The sequence below is a fragment of the Tenrec ecaudatus genome, chromosome 8 (genome assembly GCF_050624435.1).
Source record: "Tenrec ecaudatus isolate mTenEca1 chromosome 8, mTenEca1.hap1, whole genome shotgun sequence".
In the NCBI taxonomy this organism is placed as follows: Eukaryota; Metazoa; Chordata; class Mammalia; order Afrosoricida; family Tenrecidae; genus Tenrec; species Tenrec ecaudatus.
This window is the reverse complement of record NC_134537.1, coordinates 1,634,880-1,645,000: the sequence shown is the minus strand read 5'-3', so window position 1 is coordinate 1,645,000 and position 10,121 is coordinate 1,634,880.

Genomic DNA, 10,121 nt, shown 5'->3' with positions numbered 1-10,121 from the left:
TTTGAAGGGGTGTGTGCATAAAAGTAATGAACTGGATAATTAATGCTGTGGAGGCAAACGTCCAACGATTCTACACTGAATGTATCTTGGGTGTGCTAGGTGTGATGGGAGAAGACTTTGAGTTGTTGGGGGCGGGGAGGCCAGGGCAAGTTTCCCGGTCTGCCTCTCTTTTTAGGGAGTGGGACTGCAAGAGGATGGAGGCAAACTAACTGAGGGAGATATACGTCCCCACCAATCTGGTAGGAGAGCCCCCTAATGAGTTCAATTTTAAAAGCTGAACCCAGGAGAGAAAGAGAGAGGGAGAAAGACTCTGTTGGTTTTTTTCTCTAACCCTCCCCCCACCCCACCCCCAACACCTTTGCAGACACCCTTAGGCAGCTCTCCTGCTTTGAAGCCTGGCAACTCCCATCAGAAAAACAACGTCCTAACTGGAGTGGAGCGATTCCGTGACCCCAAAGCAAAAGCAGAATCCTCCAAGCACAACCGTGGAGAATCCAGACTTGGTGGAAGGGGCACTGCCATCCCAGGACAATAGAGCCCCTGAGGCCGCCTAACCCAGCGTGGGCCACCGGCATCCACAAACTATTCCCATCGCCTACCTCCCACCCCACTGCCAAGGTGCAGACGGCAGCCTTGTTTCTTCCGCTGAGCTTCCCAAAGTTCGCCCTTTATCAGATAGTACTCATTTTTCGCTTCTGTACTAGCCACTCACACGCCTACCCTCACCCCATCCAGAGTAATGAAATAAAATAAAATGTTTGGCCGGTCACTAATCGCCTTTAATTTTTCATTCGCTTGTTACAGATGTCCACCGCGTTGCTCGCAAGGTAATCTCGCCGAGCGCAGCTGAGCGCCCGCATCTCGCGCCTGCGACATCAAAGGGCCGGCTCACAAAGCAGTGTTTCTTCGCCACGGTGCATCTTCACGGTAAGTTAGGATTTCTATGGCAATGCGCAAGTCTCACTGAAATCCTGAAAGGCCGAGCCTGGAGCCCGTCCAGGCTTTTCATTAAGGACATAATATTTACGTCTAACAGGCCCTTTTTCTTGTGTATACAAGTATATATTTTTGTTTGACGCGGACTAAATCATTTTCATTTAATTTCCGGTAAACAAAACCCACGCGAATGGGCACTTGTTCCTGATCATAATAAAAATGGATAATAATGTGAGAGAAGAAAAGGGCCGCTTGAATCACCGCTCGGCCCCCTTTGTTTCTGCTTTCTGCGGTGATCAGAGGGCGCATTTGGGTTTGATGGCGAGTTTCTAAAGGCGAGGAAATGGTTTGTAAAGGGGAAAGAAAAGGAGAAAGGTCTAATCAAGCCCGGGTTGTTCAAAGAGTCGGGTTCTGGGGTTGAAAGTGTGAGTTTGACGGTGCATCAGCATGCCGCGTTAGGCTCGCCATGGAAATGCGCGCGGGGAGCGGCCGCTTCAAAGGCGGCACACTTCTCGGCAGACACTCTATTAAGATACATTTGCGCTGACCTTTGCGCTCACACCACTGAACACTGGCACTGCGATCTCCAGTATATACTTCCTCCCTCAGACTGGCCTCGCCTGCTTTTAGGGGTTCCCTCTGAGCCCCAAGAGGGGAGCCTGGGCGTCCGGGATGCTTTCAGGAGAGGGAGGAGCTGCACTCTGCTCAGCGCCTCGGGACTGCTCCCCCAAGAGGCTCCAGGGTCAGAAACACAGTCCTTTAAGGCAAGCTCAGATGTTTCTTCTATGGGCACCTCCAGCTCGGATTTGCCCAGAGTACTCTCAGAATCTCCATCGAGTCAGGGGGGAGATCTGACTTTGATGGAGATGGGGGTGGGCATTGCGGAGGTGAGGGTGGGAAGCCCCCCATGGAGGAGTCTGCTGGGATTCAGACTTCCCTCCACATATCTCCGCTCCCGCTCCCGCTCTCAGCCCAGCCTGTTGTGTCTCCCCATCCCAGAAGTCCCTTGCAGTTCCTAAACTTGTTTCTCCAGCACTGGGTGTGTGGTGTGGGACTTCGCAGGCCTAGGCTGGTCCTGGGATGAATTCAAGAGCCCAAGGCCAAGAGGATGGGAAGATGGCAGGAAAGTTAGAAGTCCATGTTCCCTAATTGTCTTGTTGTTTATTTTATCCAAGTACCCCAGTGAATAGAGGAAAAATAAACATGGCGGGGGGGAAAAAAATCAAACAGTGGAGTCTTCTTTAGTGCCAGTCCTTGTGGCTGAATAAAAAGGATGGTCCGCTCTCTATTGAGCTGAGAAATCTTTGAAGTGGGAGTTATTATCTGAGACATTCCTGCTCGTTGTCCTAACAACGCTTATGAAACGTAAAAGGTTCTTTGTCAGCGATTTGTTCTCCTCTCTGTCAAACTCCCCCTGCCCTGTTAGTTTCAGACCGTTTCTAAAGAGATAAAACCAAACTTCTTTAAATACACACATACACACACACACACACACTATACCAACAGATAATTTTAGGGCTAAGTCCTCCCAAGGGAAAAACAAGAGCAACCCAGGGACATCAGGGCCTGCTGAGGTGTGCACAGGTTGGCAGGCCCCTTGCTCAAGCTGGGGTGCATGGGAGAAGACTGCAGAGGGTATGCAGGCACCTGTATATGTACCCCAAATCCATGCTTGGGTATTTCCTGACACTTCTGAGACTCCACCCCCACACCCCCAATCACCCCAAGACGGGTCACCTGGCTGAGCTTCTGTGAGAACTCCTCAAGCTTCCAATGTTCTCATTCAGTGACCTGGGGTCCTAATGCTGCAGCCAAGCTGTCCTTGATACTTCCTGCTCCTTTGATGACAACCTCTGCGAAAACACAAACCAATAACCCTCCTGTCCTGTGAATTTCTTTCCACCACCAGCAACCAGCAAGGCCTTTCTACCAGGAATAGAGGCTAGTGGGTGGGGGTGGGGTGGGGTCTCTTACAATGATTCCCCATTTCTTCAGAGGCGATTGCAATTCAGAAGGTTTGGTCTACAAGGTAGTGAGTGATCCCAGTGTGCATGCACGGCCCTCCCCTCCCCACCTTCACAAGTGTAGATTTTCATTTTCTATCATTCCCAGGAAAGAAACTTCCTTCCACCTTCCTTCCCTCAAACCTCCTTTTGTGGATTTAAAGGTAGTTTATGCAAATAAGTCTATATATTTAAAACACAAACAAACAAAACACTTCTGTGCTGGCTACATGACTTGTTAAGAAGTTTCCTTAAACTGTAACCTACACTGTTATAATAGTTGCTGCAAAATGTTGTCTTTTATATTGTCTTTTAATTGTTTACTGGAGGTCTCCATATGTTTGTTTATATTGCTAATTTATGGGAAATTGTAATGATCACAATGAATGTGAGTTTTACAGATAGCCAAAGGTTTTGTAATCATAGATCACACACACACACACACACACACACACACACACACACACACACACACACCCTGCCTGAGACCTTAGTCTATTCGGCATCTCCTCTACCCACACCTTCTGCGGTTTATCTCCTCCTCTTAGCATCAATTAAATGAAGTAACTTGAATGAAAAAAGAAAAGTTGTTATGTGATTGTTGAAAAAATTTGTTGAAATTTGTGACTTAATCTTGCTGTAAATGTGTACAAATGGAATAAAACCTGCGATTCTTGTCCTCTCCAAAGACATATGTGTACCCAGCCCCCCTGACTTATTACCTTCTTTAGAAATAAATAACTTGATGTTTTCCTTCCTATTTCGAATTCCTGCGTCCTGTGATTGTTTCATCTTATTCAGAGAGATTTGGGATCTGCTCACAGCCCCGAGTCCTTTCTTTTGCCTTCCTCCCAGACTCATGGAAGCACTTCTGGGGCCTAGCTGGTGGGTTTAGCAAGATGGAGGGGAAACCTGATGCAGAGACAGTAGAAGAGACCTCCCATGCCCCCACGTTCACCCCAATGACAACAATCCCTGCAGGTGAACTTGCTTTATGGCCTGAGGAAGAGCCCAGGGAGGCTCTCTGCTCTCGGTCTGCTGGGAAAGCCTGCTTGCCCAGCCTCTGGGCCCTGCACATCCTCTCTCAGCTCACCCTGGACTTCTGAGAGAAGAGCACCATCCTGGTGGGAAGAAAAGGAGAGAAGCAAGCTGGCTGGTGCCAAACCCGTGGGAACTCTGACGCCCCCTGATGCCCTGGGGCCCATCCTCACTGGTCCACCCCACCAGGGAGGGTGCTGAGGCCTCACAGGGAGCGACCTTCAGCGAGTTGCCAGGTCACAGCCCAGAGACAGGTTCCAGCGTCCCCCATTGGTGCCTAGGCAGTTTGTAGCTAGCGCCACGTGTGTTCTATCACCTGGCCCTGGCCCTGAACACATTTTACATTGGGCAGAACCACTGGGGTCCCCGGGCTCGCCCGGTTGCCTCCGCCTTCTCCCCCTTTGCTGTGGAGCCGGCACTGCTGGCGCCTTTTCCTAAAGCCGGTCGTCGGGCTCGTTTTTTAGGTCCAGAGAAGTAGATTGTCTTGGGCCTGGCCGCAGTCGTAGGGGTGGGGTCAGAGTCCGGGTCAGGGTGGGGTGGTTCCTGAGATGCGGCTGTTAGGCCTCTCTGGCCAACCTCTCAGAGAGCTCTGTGAGCGATGTACTGGGACAGTGAGCAGGGCAGAACGGCTGGACCATGCGAACAGCCAAGATGGGGTCTGTGCCTGGGAAACTCGGAGGGAAGGCCCTTGGTCAGAGGAATGCATTGGAAGCAGCGCCCCCTCTTGTCTTTTTCTCGCAAAGGCGCCCTCCTTTTTCGCAGGGGCGATTAGACGGATCCTTTAGGTTGGTTGGGTTATTTTAGACTGAGCTCACTCCTTAAATCCCGTTCACAGAGAGAGGCATCCAGAAGGGGAGGGTCTGGCCACTAGGAAGTCACACACCTCAAGGCCTCACTTCCGCTTGCCAGTGTCTGTTTGCCCTTGCAAGTCTCTGCCCCCAACTCTTTCACCAACCTATCTGCAAGCTAGGCCAAGAAAACAGCGCGCCATGTGGACGCTGAACCTCGTTGCCTGACGACACCCCACCCACCTCCATAGAGAGGAAGAGGAGTCTGTGAAGGTGAGGCTACCCCTGACATCTCACACTTGAGAGGAAAAAAAACCAATCTTCCAGCAAGTGGGAAGAGGGGAATGGGGGAGGGGAAGGGAATTTGCAGCCCTCCTCCCGCTCCGCCCGCCCCTGTTGCCACTAGGAGAGTCCAGGTGTTCTTTGAGCCAAACTTTTGAGGCGAGAGTTGAATGGCATAACTTTTAGTAGAGGGTTCAATTCAGGCCTGGAACAAGTGCCAGGGGCTACCTCATTCTAGAATCTTCCCACGGGTCCAGGAAGTTCCAGACCTTCCCCCACCCCACCCTACTTCGCCCCACCCCCCGCCCCCCGCACGCCCTGGCGGCAGGGCCTCAGGCGCCCTTGGTTGGATACTTGAATCAAAGCATTAGGGCGCCCATTTGCAGGCTCTATACCCTTGTGTGAGCCCTGCGATCCATCTTCCTGTGTCTCAGCTTCCTCACCTGTAAAACAGAATTTCAAAGAACTCCCCCCCCCCCTAACTGAGACATCCCTTAGCACAGCTAGCGGTGAGCTCGTGTTCCTGTAGCGAAGATGACTTAACCCGACGTGGGATCTTGTCATGTGTCCCCGCCTTCTCCTTGAACCCACCCGCTATCTCAGCCACTGGGAGCAAACGTGGCGCTACCAGCCCTCCCTCCCGCAGCCGCTCAGCAGTAGGCGCCGCCTCCCCGCATCCCCGCGCCCTGGAGGCTGGTGGAGGCCCCCCACCACCACCAGTTTGTCTTCCCTGAGAGTCCTGGCGCCCTGGGCAGCAGGACACCAAGAGAGAGAGAAGTGTCATTTAATTTTTAAAGATCCAAGAAAAATTAGAGGTAATCCAGCGTATCTCGGGGCCGACCAAGGCTGGGGAAACCCGATCGTGGAAAGGTCACCCCCATGACTTGGGAAGACGCTGGCTAGCCCAGATGTCGATTTATTTTGATTCAGGGGCTCTGCAGTTATTGTAAGTCTCTGGTCCCCGCTTTGTCAGAGCCTGATGAAAATGGGGGTAGGGTGGGTGTTGGAGTGGGGACAGGTCGTTTGGCCAAATGTCACACGAAAGGACATTCTTCCTTGGGAGCTATCAGGATCTCTTTATTATTTTTTTAATATCCCTAGTTTTCGCCTCCCGAATCCTCATTCTGGGAAATTGAGAACATCTTTTTCAACAAATGTGCAAGCATCACACAAGGTACAGTTTCCACTTCTCACCAACTTCCTGTCTGGGCAACCAGACTGTTGCCCCCTCCCTTCCACTCCTTACTTCCTCATTAAGGGACCCGGGAGCCTTTGAGGCATGGCAGGGAGCTCAGGCCCAGGACTTCTTAAAGGGAACCAAGACACTGGATTCACCACCAGGAAAAGTCTCTGAATCTTCCAGTGGCATTGCAAACATCTGAAAGAGAGGGAAAGGATGAGAAAGAGAAACAGATGAAGTGGGAGCACATGCTAAGCTAATGCAAGTATCGACAAGGGAAAGGGCTTTGAACCCTGCCTCCAATGTTATAGCTCTTTTTTGGAAGCACACGTAAGCTTTAAATGAGCCAAAACCGAGGATGAGGATATTGGTCAAGTTGAAGCAAGGAGTGCTGGGCTGTGCATGGCCTTGATTCTCAGAATCGATGGTAGGCTTCCGAAATGTCTGCAGAGGAAATAAACCAAAATGCTTCTCCCTTATAAAATAATGGGTGGGATGGCCAGCCAGGGGAAAGCATCCTGGGGGAATCTCAACAAAATATCCCAGTTGTCCTTTGCTGTGACTGATGGCTGGTTCATGTAGGGCCAGATTAGCCAAAGGAGATGACAGTCATTGCCCCAAATGGGGAGACAACTCCTGTCCCTGACTGGTCACACTGCAACGTGTTGCTCAGGGCTTAATGGAGGCTTCTAGCCTTGTGTGTCATCAATATTTTCATCACCAAGCATTTAAGAAACAAACACTAATATCTCCATGAACAGTTCTTCATGTGTCACATACATATTTGTAATCCAGAGAAAACAGACATCCACCCCCGAAGCTTTGCTTATTTATTTCCTCCTGCATGTCTGAGAGGCTTTCCAGTTTCCATCACAAGACAGCCTCTTAGACCTGGGAAAACATAAGTGTTTCAAGCAAGGCATGCAAGTGTCCCTTAAGGAATAGGTCGTTAAATATTTTCTATTCTTTAAACAAAAAAACCCCAAAATCTCCCAACTTTAAAAAGTTGTAAAAATAAAAACAGAGCCTCTTTTAAGTGTGAAATATAATTTCATTGTAAAAAGTAAAAAAATTAAAAAAAGGAATGGTAATCCAACTTCCGGAAACAGTTCTGAATTATTTCACCAGACCCTTTTAAGAGGGGATTAACAGGGCTTTGGGAGCAAAATCCTTCTGTTTTATTCAATCTCTGATTTTATGTTATAATTACTGGCTATAAAGGCTCCAAAATTAGTATGCAGGCAGGCACTGTCAGGACCTGATGCAGGTGCTATTCTAATGGTTCAGCTTTTTAATTAAGAAAAGAGGTAAGAAAATCGAGTCATAAAAACACTTTTGTTGAGAGCTGAGAACATTGCAGCTATTGAATGAATAAAGCCTTTATACCTTCCCCTGACAGATCAACCACCAAGGCTCTGACTTATGACCTTTTCAGAGGCAGACAATAGTTAACAGCTTTCTCACCTTGTCCCCACCAAATCTTTTGTTCTACAAGGAATCTTATGGAAATGGTCTTAAGTGGCTTGACTACCACAAAAGATAGGGTGGATAGATAGCCAGATAAAGATGGGCAGGACGGAGAGCCAGATCCATCTATAGGGAACCATCTGCTCTCAGTTCAAAGCCAAGCCTAAGAGGCCCTGGTTCTGGAGATTCAAGTGAGTGGGGCTCTGAATGAGTGGAAATCTTGAAATCTCATGCTGGGGCAAGCTGGATGGAAGGACACGGTGTACCCTCTCCATCCTGGGAAAACAAAGGGGAAACCGAGGAGCTGACTAGGGAATGCTGGGCTTTGGGGGAGGGGCTTTGCTTGGAAACCGGACACTTGGCTGGACTACCCACCCCATAGCCTCTCTGGAAGTGGCCAAGTTGGTGGCCAGGCTTGTAGCACTTTATGAGCTCTTTCAACTCCCCAGCTATCCTAACGGTCCATCACCTGTGAGTAAAGTGGTTTTTGCAACCACACTGCCAGGTGAGTCTCTTAATTCTTCCTTCACAGTAATGTCCTGCAGAAGCTGGTCCCACCTGAAGCACTGCTGCAGCCCTAGGCCAAGGTCCCGCCTCCCAGGGAAGCCCTCTTCTGCCTGTCTTTCTCAGGTCCTAGTGGAACTCTGTGCCCCCTCCCCTAAACTTCATGCCCCATGCCCCTCACTGAGAATGGGATGGAGGACGGATTCACGGTCCTGAGGAGGCCAGGGCACGCCAGGACCTTGCCAAGAACAATGCGGAGTATTAGGATATCAGCCGCCCTGGCCCTAGCCATGATCACACGTCCAACGATTTTTGTCTTCACGGCTGAGGGGGCTTTTTTCCAATGTAAATCAAGCGCTTTAGTTATTAAGGCCGAACACTAATCTCCAACAACCTTGACATAATGTGGCCGGGTGCCTTGGCCCACTTCGCACCTGCAGTCTGAATAGGGCGCCTTGTCAATGGGGGACACGCTTGTTGCCCCGGCTTGCAAAAGAGGGGAGTGAAGAAGTCAAGCTTTGTGAATGCCCATGCACGCTCTCCCTCCCTTCTTTGATCACGGAAAATGTCTTCTAATTTGTCCCCTTTCCATTGTAACAACGTTTTCCAGGCCCCTTCTAGTTTTTTTTTTTCAAACCACATTTTTATAAAGAACATAAATCGACACCCCCGCCCCCACTCCCACCACAGAAAGGGCATGCCCTGACCCACTGGCCAGGGAGGGCACCGTGAGGCCTTTGGTGCTCCCCTCCTCTCCCCCCTCCCCCCGCCCCCAGTGTTCCTTCTTGAAGTTGACTGCAAGGCCCCCAATCCTCCTGAGTTCAGAATTCTGGTTTCAGGGATGAAGGTAGCAGGGCCTGTGGGAGGGGGACCTAGGGGGACAGGGCTTAGTTGGAGGGAGACCTAGGATCGTCAAAAGGACGATGAGGTTAAGATGTATGTATATTCTCTGAGCCCGGATGGAAGTGTTGCTGAGAGATGACTTACACGTGGAGGGCGTTCACCTGGCGCCAAGAGGCAGGGCCTGGACGCCAGCAGGAGCAGCTGGAAGGATAGCCTCTTTAAGTGGGGCGCCCATTCCATTCTGCCCAGAACTTTTGGTAGCCATATCTACCCTCTCCTAACCTTACCTGCGTCCCACCCAGCAGCGGCCCTAAATGCGCCACAGACCTGGACGGCTGGGGGAGAAGGGGGCGCTGCGCAGTGTGACTGGAGGGGCCGGTGCTTGTAGACAAATGCCCGGATGCCGGTGGGAAGCCAGCGCGCTTTTTAGGAACACCCTCTCTCAGTAAAATTCCCGCAGGAAAACAGAGGATTAGTGCCATTTCATCCCGACCCAGAAGCAATCGCCTTGCCGGATGTGGCTTTTATTCAAGATTGGAATTCACTCAAAGTCTCTCCGGGAACACACAGGCATTAATGACGTTGATGTCTCATTTGCTGGGATATTAATTATCAGGTTGCAAATCAACGAGCGTCCCTCCTCCTGCTCGCCCACCCCCACTCCCAACATTGATTCCGTTTTGGTTTCCCAATGCCTTGGTGCCCTCTGGCCAGGACCACTTTTCTCCGACCATTTGAACGGTCTCCCCTCCCCCCCCACGCCCCTCCTACAATAGCAAGTGATTTTTCTAGTTGAGGGGCGGGCTGAGACTCCCTTTTAATTTTATTTCCCCCCCTTTTCCCCACTGTTAGTTTTTACTTTAGTGCAAGCTCCGGGTAAGAAAACTAACATAACCCACTAATACAGTTTAAAACACGTTGATGTCTTGCCAAGAAACGCACTTCCTTCAAGAGAGAAGTCAACATTTGTTTTTCACATTCAATGGCATTTAGTTGCCAGTGGAAAAAAAAATAATTCTAAGGACCACTTTTTAATTCGATGGATAACAACCACAGGGGTCTAAAAGAAAATAACGACGA